Here is a 10,947-nt window from a genome sequence, read left to right on the forward strand (position 1 = left end):
CGTACAGGCTTTTTATGCATATGTATGCTTTCTTTGAGTAAATACCCAGAAATTATGTTACTGGATCATAGATTAATATATGTTTAGTTTTAGAAGAAAATGCCAGCTCTTTTTTCCAAAATAGTTGTCCCATTTTACACTCCCAACAATAATGGATGACATTTCCAGTTGCTGCACATCCTTACCAAAAATTAGTTTTTCTAGTTTTAGTCATTCTAACGGGTGTGTAGTGGTATCTCTATGTAGTTCTAATTTGCATTTCTCTAATGACTAATGATGTTAAACACATTTTTATGTACTTGTTTCGTGTACTTGTTGATATTTCTATTCAATTCCTTTGACCATTTTTATGGAGCTGTATTTTGTTATTGAGTTGTAGGATTTCTTTATATATACTGCATACCAGGCCTTTGTTATATATATGCTTTGCAACGTACGTTGTCTTAAAATCTGTGGCTTGCCTGTTCAATTCATTAGTGGTGCTTTTGTTAAGCAGTTTTTAATTTTGATGAAGTGTAGCTTACTAACTTTTATTATGGTTATTTGCTTTATGTTTCAGGCCCAAATTTTGCTTTCTCACAAATCACAAACATTATCCTATGTTTTCCTTCCAAAATTATATGGTTTTATGTATTTTCCATCTCAAAATATTCTCTAATTTATTGCTGATTTATTTACTAAAGAAATTTGAGGGATTTGCTATAATGTTAGGGATTTTTCTAGATGCCACATTGTTATTGATTTCTAATTTAATTATATTATGCTCAGAAAACACATTCTGTATGCTTTCAACCCTTTACATGTATTGAGACTTGTTGGAGGGTCCAGCATATAATCTATCTCAGTGAACACACCATATTTACTTGAAAAGATGTGTGTTCTGCAGTTGTTCAGTGTAGTGTTCTATAAAATCATTTAGGTCAAGGTGTTTGATAGTTTGTTCAAATCCATCTACTTCTTCATTAATTTTATTTATCTGACTCTATCAATTGCTAAAAGAATTTTGTTAAAAATTGTCAAGTATGATTTTAGAATCATTTATTTCTCTCTTTGATTAATTAATGTTGTTTCATGAATTTTGAAGCTGTTCAGAGACCAAAAAAAAAAAAAAACTATTTATGAATATTGTCTTCCTAAATGGACTGATGATCCTTTTGGCATTATGAAATGTGTGTCTTTGTTTCCAGTGTTAATTCCTTCCTGAAGATCAGCAGTGTGATATGTTATCATTTACCTAAAGCCTGAAGAATGTCCATTAGCATTTCTCAGGGAGATAGTCTGCTGGTAAAGAATTCTCTTTTCTTTTTCTAAAAATGCCTTTATTTTGCCTTCATCTTTGCTGGTTGAGAATTGGTTGTTACATTTTTTTTTCTGTCCTTTCAAGATGGTAATTATGGTGTATTGTTATATTGTTCACTTTTATAGAATGTGTTGTTTTTCTCTGGATGCTTTCAAGATTTCCTCTTTATTTTTTTGGTGTTCAGTGCTTTCATTAGGATGAGCCAAAGTTTAGTTTTATTTTTAATTTTTCAACTTAAAGTTTGTTAATTTTTTAAAAAGTCTATTGAGAGGTAGACTTGACATACAATAAGCAGCACGTATTCAAAATGTAAATTTGGATATATTTTCATACATATACACTCAGGAGATCATCACCACGATGAAAGCAATGAACATATCTATTACCCTAGAATGTTTCCTTCTGCCTTTTAGTAATTCCTCCCACATTCCATCTGATTCACAGGCTCCCACTGATCTCCTTTCTGACACTATACATTTGCATTTCCTAGAATTTTATAGAAATGAACTCATACATTATGTATACTTTTTGTCTCGCTACTTTCACTGAGACTCAATTATTTCAAGAGTCATACATTATTGTGTGTATCAATAGTTTGTTCCTTTTCATTGCTAAGTAGTATTCTGTTGTATGGATATACTACAATATGTTTATCCACCTGCTGATGGACATTGAGGTTGTGTCCACTTTGAGACCACTACAGACAAAGTTGCCATGAACATTCATATACACTCTTTCTGTTTTTCTTGAGCTAATATATACAAGTGGAATGGCTGGGCCATATTGTAGAAGCATGTTTAACTGTTTAAGAAGTTACCAAACTGCTGCTAAACAGGTTGTAGCATTTTACATTCCCAAGAAAAGTGTTAAAGAGTTCCAGTAATTTCATATCCTTACCAGCATTTGGTATGGGCAGTCTTTTTTTCACCTTGGTAATGAAAAAAGAACTTAATAGTACTTAACGGTTTTATACGATTTTATTGCCAGTGTAGTTTCATGCATTAAATGTGTTTTGTTTTGCTTTGTGAGACAGAGTCTCATATTGTTGCCAAGCATGGAGTGCAGTGGCATAATCTTGCCTCACTGCAACATCTGCCTTCCGGGCTCAAGCAATCCTCCCACCTCAGCCTCCCGAAAAGCTGGGACTACAGGTGTGCACACCATGCTCAGCTAATTTTTGTATTTTTTGTAAAGGCAAGGTTTTGCCCTGTGGCCCAGGTTAGTCTTGAACTCTGAGACTCAAGTGATCCACCTGTCTCGGCCTCCCAAAGTGCTGGGTTTACAGGTATGAGCCATTGTGCCCAGCCTAAAATTGTTTTTAATAACTTTAAAATTTGATCACAAAAATAATATATGACAGAAAATTTCAAAAATATTAAATGACGCAAAAAATACCTGTAATTGTGTCACTTAGTCATAATGCTTGTGAACATTCTAGACTTTTTATTTAGATATACATGTTTTTAAAAAGTGGATTCTAGTTCACACACTGTTTTATAATCTTACTTTTTTCTTAATACTAGATCATGAACTCTTGAGCTCATGAAATCTTATTCCACTATGCCTTATCTTTAGAGAATGTAGAGTTTTCTGTCACATGGCAATGCCGTATTTTATAATATCAGGTTCCTATTGTTAGACATTTAGGTTGTTTCCGGGTTTTCACTTAAAAATTATGGTAAAATTAGCCCTTTATCAAGATGGGTAGATTGTAAAAATTTTCTCCCATTCTGTAGGTTGCCTGTTCACTCTGATGGTAGTTTCTTTTGCTGTGCAGAAGCTCTTTAGTTTAATTAGTTCCCATTTGTCTATTTTGGCTTCTGTTGCCATTGCTTTTGGTGTTTTAGTCATGAAGTCCTTGCCCATGCCTATGTCCTGAATGGTATTACCTAAGTTCTCTTCTAGGGTTTTTATGGCTTTAGGTCTAACATTTAAGTCTTTAATCCATCTTGAATTAATTTTTGTATAAGGTATAAGGAAGGGATCCACTTTCAGCTTTCTACATATGGCTAGCCAGTTTTCCCAGCACCATTTATTAAACAGGGAATCCTTTCCTCATTTCTTGTTTTTGTCAGGTTTGTCAAAGATCAGATGGTTGTAGATGTGTGGTGTTATTTCTGAGGGCTGTGTTCTGTTCCATTGGTCTATATCACTTTTTTGGTATCAGTACAATGCTGTTTTGGTTGCTGTAGCTTTCTAGTATAGTTTGAAGTCAGGTAGTGTGATGCCTCCACCTTTGTTCTTTTGGCTTAATATTGTCTTGGCAATGCAGGCTCTTTTTTGGTCCCATATGAACTTTAAAGTAGATTTTTTCCAATTCTATGAAGAAAGTCATTGGTAGCTTGATGGGGATGGCATTGAATCCATAAACTACCTTGGGCAATATGGCCATTTTCACAGTAGTGATTCTTCTTATCCATGAGCATGGGATGTTCTTCCATTTGTTTGTGTCCTCTTTTATTTCATTGAACAGTGGTTTGTAGTTCTCCTTGAAGAGATCCTTCACATCCCTTGTAAGTTGGATTCCTAGGTATTTTATTCTCTTTGCAGCAATTGTGAATGGGAGTTCACTCATGATTTGGCTCTCTGTTTGCCTATTGTTGGTGTTTAGGAATGCTTGTGATTTTTGCACATTGATTTTGTATCCTGAGACTTTGCTGAAGTTGTTTATCAGCTTAAGGAGATTTTGGGCTGAGACAGTGGGGTTTTCTAAATATACAATCATGTCATCTGCAAACAGGGACAATTTGGCTTCCTCTTTTCCTAGTTGAATACCCTTTCTTTCTTTCTCCTGCCTGATTGCCCTGGCCAGAACTTCCAACACTATGTTGAATAGGAGTGGTGAGAGAGGGCATCCCTGTCTTGTGCCAGTTTTCAAAGGGAATGCTTCCAGTTTTTGCCCATTCAGTATGATATTAGCTGTTGGTTTCTCATAAATAGCTCTTATTATTTTGAGATACATCCCATCAATACCTAGTTTATTGAGGGCTAATATCCAGAATCTGCAAAGAACTCAAACAAATTTACAAGAAAAAATCAAACAACCCCATTGAAAAGTGGGCAAAGGATATGAACAGACACTTTTCAAAAGAAGACATTTATGCAGCCAACAGACACATGAAAAAATGCTCATCATCACTGGCCATCAGAGAAATGCAAATCAAAACCACAATGAGATACCATCTCACAGCAGTTAGAATGGCGATCATTAAAAAGTCAGGAAACAACAGGTGCTAGAGAGGATGTGGAGAAATAGGAACACTTTTACACTGTTGGTGGGACTGTAAACTAGTTCAATCATTGTGGAAGACAGTGTGGCGATTCCTCAAGGATCTAGAACTAGAAATACCATTTGACCCAGTCATCCCATTACTGGGTATATATCCAAAGGATTATAAATCATTCTGCTATAAAAACACATGCACATGTATGTTTATTGTGGCACTATTCACAATAGCAAAGACTTGGAACCAACCCATCAATGATAGACTGGATTAAGAAAATGTGGCACATATACACCATGGAATACTATGCAGTCATAAAAAAGGATGAGTTCATATCCTTTGTAGGGACATGAATGAAGCTGGAAACCATCATTCTGGGAAAACTATCGCAAGCACAGAAAACCAAACACCACATGTTCTCACTCATAGGTGGGAATTGAACAATGAGAACACTTGGACACAGGGTCGAGAATATCACACACTGGGGCCTGTCATTGGGTGGGCGGAGTGGGGAGGGGGGAGGGATAGCATTAGGAGACATACCTAATGTAAATGTCTAGTTAATGGGTGCAGCACACCAACATGGCACATGTATACATATGTAACAAACCTGCACATTGTGCACATGTACCCTAGAACTTAAAGTATAATAAAAAAAATACAAAAACCAACAAATAAATAAATAAATAAAAATCCTACAGGCTAAAAAAAATGGCAAAATACACATACCATAGTATTTACCATATTAACCATTTTTAAGTATAAAATTTAGTGTTAAGTATATTCACATTGTTGTATAACCAATCTCCAGAATTTTTTCATCTTGTAAAACTGAAACTCTTATTTAACAGCTCCCCCTGTTCCCCTCTCTCCTGCAACTTAGGGAGACCACTGGGCCCAAATGGGTCACTTCTCCCTTCACTGCAGCCTGGAAGTGCTCTCAAGTCAGTAAGCTGGAGCAATCATAGTACTAACCTCATTTCTTTTCTGTTATCATTGCCTGATTTTCAGTGTCTTAAAAAGTGTTGTCTTGCATATTTTATCTAATTTGGGGGGTTGCTTTAGATAAGAGGTAAATCTTGTCTCTGTTACTCCATCTTGGCCAGAAGTAGCAGTCACAGCCATTATTTCCTCATATTCTTTCCCCTGATTCTCTTTCCATTCTTCTTCTGACACTCAACAATATACACATATAAGACCTTTTGCTATTGTTTCATAGGTCCCTGAAATGCTCATCCTCTTTTCCTTCTACCTTTATCCTTTTCCTTCTTCAGATTAGATAAACTATACTGATTTATCTTCAGGGGTTACTTACCCTTTACTCTGCCATCTCCTTTCTGCTGCTAAATTTGCCCAGTAAATTTGAATTTCAAATATATTTTCAATTCTAGAATTTCCATTTGGTTCTGTCTCTCTTCTAATGATTCCTATCTTTTCATTTATCATGAGTGGATTTCCCTTTGCTTCATTCAGTGTAGTTGTACATCCATTCTAAAATCCTACCTACCATTTCCAACATCTCAGTCACTTTGGGGTTCAATCCTTTTTAACTGCCTTTTATTTTGAAAATGGGTCCTATTTTCCTGTTTTGCTTTGGTAATTCTGGATTGCATTCTGGACATCATGAATTCTATAATTTAGAAACTCTGGGTTCTTCTAACTTTCTCCAAAAGGTGTTGAGTTTTTATTTGTAGGTAATTGACTTGGTTTGACTGAAACTCAACATATGCTGCTTGCAGTTTTCTTTGTGTATGCATGAATGGGATTGACCATCATTTTTTTTTCATAATTCATGTATGTAGAATTTGGGGATCCCCTCCTTTACGCATACATTTCCAGGATTTTTCCTTCGCTTTCCAGTGTCTCTGATATATCTGAACCCTTTTCTTTGTTTCTTCAGACCAGAAAAATGTGTGTTTTTTTTTTTTTTTTTTTTTTTTTTTTTTTTTTTTTTTTTTTTTTTCTGATGTTTTAGTCCCTCAGTGTGGTGCCAACTTCCGGCTGCCCTTAAATAAAAAACACTTTAAAAGAGGGAGAGAGGAGAGTCCTTTCTTCCAAATGTCATTTCTCCTGTGGAATCCACCTACTTCTCTTCACTCTCTACTATTTTCAGGTAGTTGTTTTCCATATTTTGTCCAAGGTTTAGAGGCAATATATGATACCTACCAGTACATTAACACATATAAATTATATATTATATGTGCTCAGCCTAGTAGTAAATGCCTTGGGCCCACAATGGAAGTGGTATCTCCAGTAATTTAGTTTTGAAGTTTTCCACTACTCTGCATTCTCTTTCTTTCCTTTGAAAAATTTACCATATTTATTTCTTTTGGACCCTCTTTCATGTTAAAAGTTTGATCCTGGGTTGCCCTTTCATTTTTAAAATTAATGCACTAAGAGGCAGATTAGAAGGTCTGCCGTAGTGACTAGCTTATTAAGCAGTAATAAGTGTAGCTCTGCTAAGGCTTTCTGATTATTTTGATGGAAGGCCCTCAAATGTGCATACCTACAAGTCCTTCTTGGGGGGCTGGTCAGTATCGGGTCATATACTTCCTGATATCATGTTTATACTGAAAATATATTAACTAAGGTGATTGCCAATCACATAGATATAGATCTTTATTGAAGTTCCTTCTTCAAATGTATTGCATATGCTTTGAGTACATGTGTTTTTCTCAGTGAATACTTGCTATTGACTATATTAGATATTTCAGTTTAAATATCAAAAATGAAAACAAAAAAGCAGAAATGCTTCAAACCCTTAAAAGTTGTTTTAAGTCCTAGGTTATTGCATGGTATTCCAATCACCTTTATTTTCACTGGAACTTTATTTATCCTTGGTAAGAGAGGCTTCTTTCTTACATATATTCGACGTTACAGTCATACCAAGTGGCATCTACTTTGTCACATAGATCTTACTCTTTCACACTTTCATGACATCACACAGAATATTCTTTCTTCCTAAAATGTCCCTTTTTTCTCTATTCAGTCACTTTCCCTACAGTGATCTCCTCTTCTGTGAGTGGTTCTGTCTGTTCCAGACAAACACACTCTGACTCACCCCTTCTGTGCTTACCTCAAACAGTATATTTACCTTCAACAAGTATTTACTTGTTTTGCCTTCTAATTTTTTTTATATATCTCCCTTACTAGATTGTGAATTCTTTAAAGGCAAGGACTAACACATTTTATGAAACTGCTTTACCAACTGTTAGCATCTTCACTTATGACCAAAAAGATCCATACCAGTTACATTCCACATTCAATCTATCCGTGGTAAGATTCAGATTGCCCCACTTGAGAACTTATACTTTTATTATTATAGATAGCATTTAATTGAAAAGTGTGTGTGTGTGTGTGCATGTGTGTGTAGAGGGGTAGAGGGGTGCTCTTTATCAACATCATGGGAAAGTAGTAACTAAAGTTATTTTATATTCAAGTATTTAAAATTCTAACTTATGATAATTTAGAACCTCATTCTGTAAACTCGAATGCATTCATTATAGGTAACATAGAGTCTGTTACCCTTTATGCTACAGTGATTTCTGTTGTGAAATTTAATATGAGTGAGATGCTTGTTTCTATAATGAATTTGCAAATATGTGTTTCTATTTCGAAAAGCAGTGTATTCATGTGTGCAGGTGTCAGCTGGATAAATATATATAACAGCTTTTTAAGTATTATAAGTTTTACTTAATGATGGAGATGGAAGGAGTACTGTAATGTGGGGAAGCTTATGCTTCAATTATAAGTGACAAACTCTGGGCCTGTTATATAGAGTAAGCCCAAATCTCTTCCAGATCCTCATGTTACTGAACTATTTGAAGGAGAACCCAGCAGCTGTTGTGTGAATCTGCTGAAGCATTAGAAAAAAAATATTCTCCATGTAAATTTAGCTTAAAATTCTATAGAATTCTTTAGGGATTGCAAATAGATACAATAAATCATAGCTATAAGATACACCATAATAAAGAAGTGTTCTTATGGATGTCATGAGATTGCCCTATGCAACAACTTCAGAGACACTGAAAATATATGCGAGTGTAATTATATGTGTCTCTCTTTATTTTAAACGTGTCTAGTGTAAGTTTCGTTGCACTCAAATAAAATACATCTCCCAAAATTAGCATGCCACCCATTTCCTGAGAATTCTTACAAATTTACTCACCTAACAAGTGAAGAAAATAAAAATTTAACTCTGAGAATGTTAGCTTCAACCAAATGGAGTCTGGAGAATCAAAGAATAAGGAATAAAGGGTGAAGCAGAATCAAAACAATGCTAGTATGATAAAGGTTTTGCTGGCAAATTTAATACATTTTACAACAATTTAATAAATTGAAGGCAGGAAGACCAGGATACTTACTGTAAACCTTTTTTTTACCTTCAAGACTGTCCAGGATTGCCAAACTTCTTTGATGACTAGAATGAGCCCAGGCACTTTAATTCCCCTGGAAAGCCTTACTTTAGTTGGCTTGGTGGCCCCTGGTGTAATCAGCAGTGAATCAGTACAGGTCTGTAGCAAACTCAATCCCTGCCTCCTTAGAGGAAAGAACTCAGCTGAGGGACAGAAATAGGGTGTAAGGTAGAGGGAAAAACTGAGGCAAGTTTTATAGCAGGTGTGAGAGTTTATTTTAAAAGTTTTAGAGCAGAAGTGAAAGGAATTAAAGTGGACTTGGAAGAGGACCAAACAGGTGACTTGAGAGATCCAAGTACCCTGTTCAGCCCTGGACTTGAGTTTTTACATTGACATGGTTCCGGGGTTTGTGTTTCTCCTCCCTTGAGCCTTCCCTTGGGATAGGTTGTTGCTTAACTGTCACTCACACAGTGTTGGTCAGCATTTGGGAGGGTGACTGTATGTGCAGTGCATTTACTGAGGTTGTGCACATGCTCTCTACAGGTGATTCACCTTTACTGGTCAAACACTCCCAGAGAATTCATACATCCACTGTTTTGCCTCTCAGTGTGCATGCTTGAGCCCACTTGTCCAAATCCTGAGATTGTCCCGACCTGCAGGACAGTCAAACAGACCCTGGAAGGGGGAGTGGGAATGGAGGAGACAAGAAAACACGAGAAATGGAGACAAGACAAACAGCCTGATCAAGTCTCGTTTATTGAGTGTAGGGTCATGCCTTATATAGGCTGGCAGGGGAAGACGTTGGGCCAGGGCGGTGACGGGGGGCCGGGTCTTCTCAAATTACAATCGCGCATGCGCCATGGGTTTGTACTTTTCCCGGGCACGGGATCGCGCCTGCGCCCTGGGCTGCATATCTTCCTGGGCGGGAAAATGTTTGCGCGCGAGCGGGAAAGGTTGGCGCACGCGGGAAAGGTTGGTGCGCGCGGGAAAGGTTGGCGCGCGCGGGAACAGTTTTAGCGCGCGCGGGAGAAACTTAGGCGCGCGCGGGAAAAGCTTTGGGCGCGCGCGGGAAGGGTTTGTAAATAAAGAACCCGGGAATGTGCCCTCTTGTCTCCGCTTTGCGGAGATCAAGCAACAGAGGTCAGCTAATTCCGGGCCTCATGGCTCCGGACATGAGATCTTATCAGGAAGCCGCTGATCATCAGCTCCAAGTGTTTTCCATCTACTTGGAGACTGCCCTTCCATGGCACTGGCTGTGACCAATGATCATTTCAGAGACACAGTTTAACAACTGCCTGATCATCACCTGCTGGTCACCTAACATTCCTGGGTGAGGGGCCCTCTCCTGCCTTGCTATTGTCTGACTGGCTACCTACTCCAAAGCCAGAAATCTGATTTTAATTAGTAATCCTGATACAAATTTACTCACCTGAAAAGTGAAGAAAATAAAAACCTAGCCATCAGAGAAGTTAAGAAACATTGTGACATAGGCCATAATTCTAGATGAAATTTAGTGGATGCCCATCATCTGGCTCTTCTTAAAGCCAGTTTAGTAAGTACAGCTTTCATGACTATCACAAGAATGACATTTTGGACTTTAAAAGTTGAAAGTGGTCATTTATTTTCAGATGTGGAAGATCCTAGATTTCAGTGCTCCTGGAAGCTCTCAGACTGTGGTCTCATCTTCTAGCCATAATCCATAAAACTAATGAAAATATCTTGTAGAACTAGATATAGACAGAGTGATAGGTGGATGTACAGATAGATAAATAGAAAACAGATTACTGAGAGGAACAGAGGACTCTAAGTGTCAGAAAAGAACTGTAATAAATGCTGTAGAGAGCTGCAGGTGTCAGGATGGTCAAGTAAGTAACAATGAAGGCTTTAATCCCTTACTCTGAGAGTGTAAAGCCTAGATTAAAAGGAGAAAGTAGGTGGACGGCTTCCCCAGTCTTCCATTTTTCCCCCCATGGAACAGCACCAAGAGAGGGAGAGATGTATTGGCATGGGTGGGAGGAGTGAGAGCAGGATCCTTTCACTGCCCAGAAAGTTCTGGAAAAAAGGCTCC

The sequence above is a fragment of the Rhinopithecus roxellana genome, chromosome 9 (assembly GCF_007565055.1).
Source record: "Rhinopithecus roxellana isolate Shanxi Qingling chromosome 9, ASM756505v1, whole genome shotgun sequence".
In the NCBI taxonomy this organism is placed as follows: Eukaryota; Metazoa; Chordata; class Mammalia; order Primates; family Cercopithecidae; genus Rhinopithecus; species Rhinopithecus roxellana.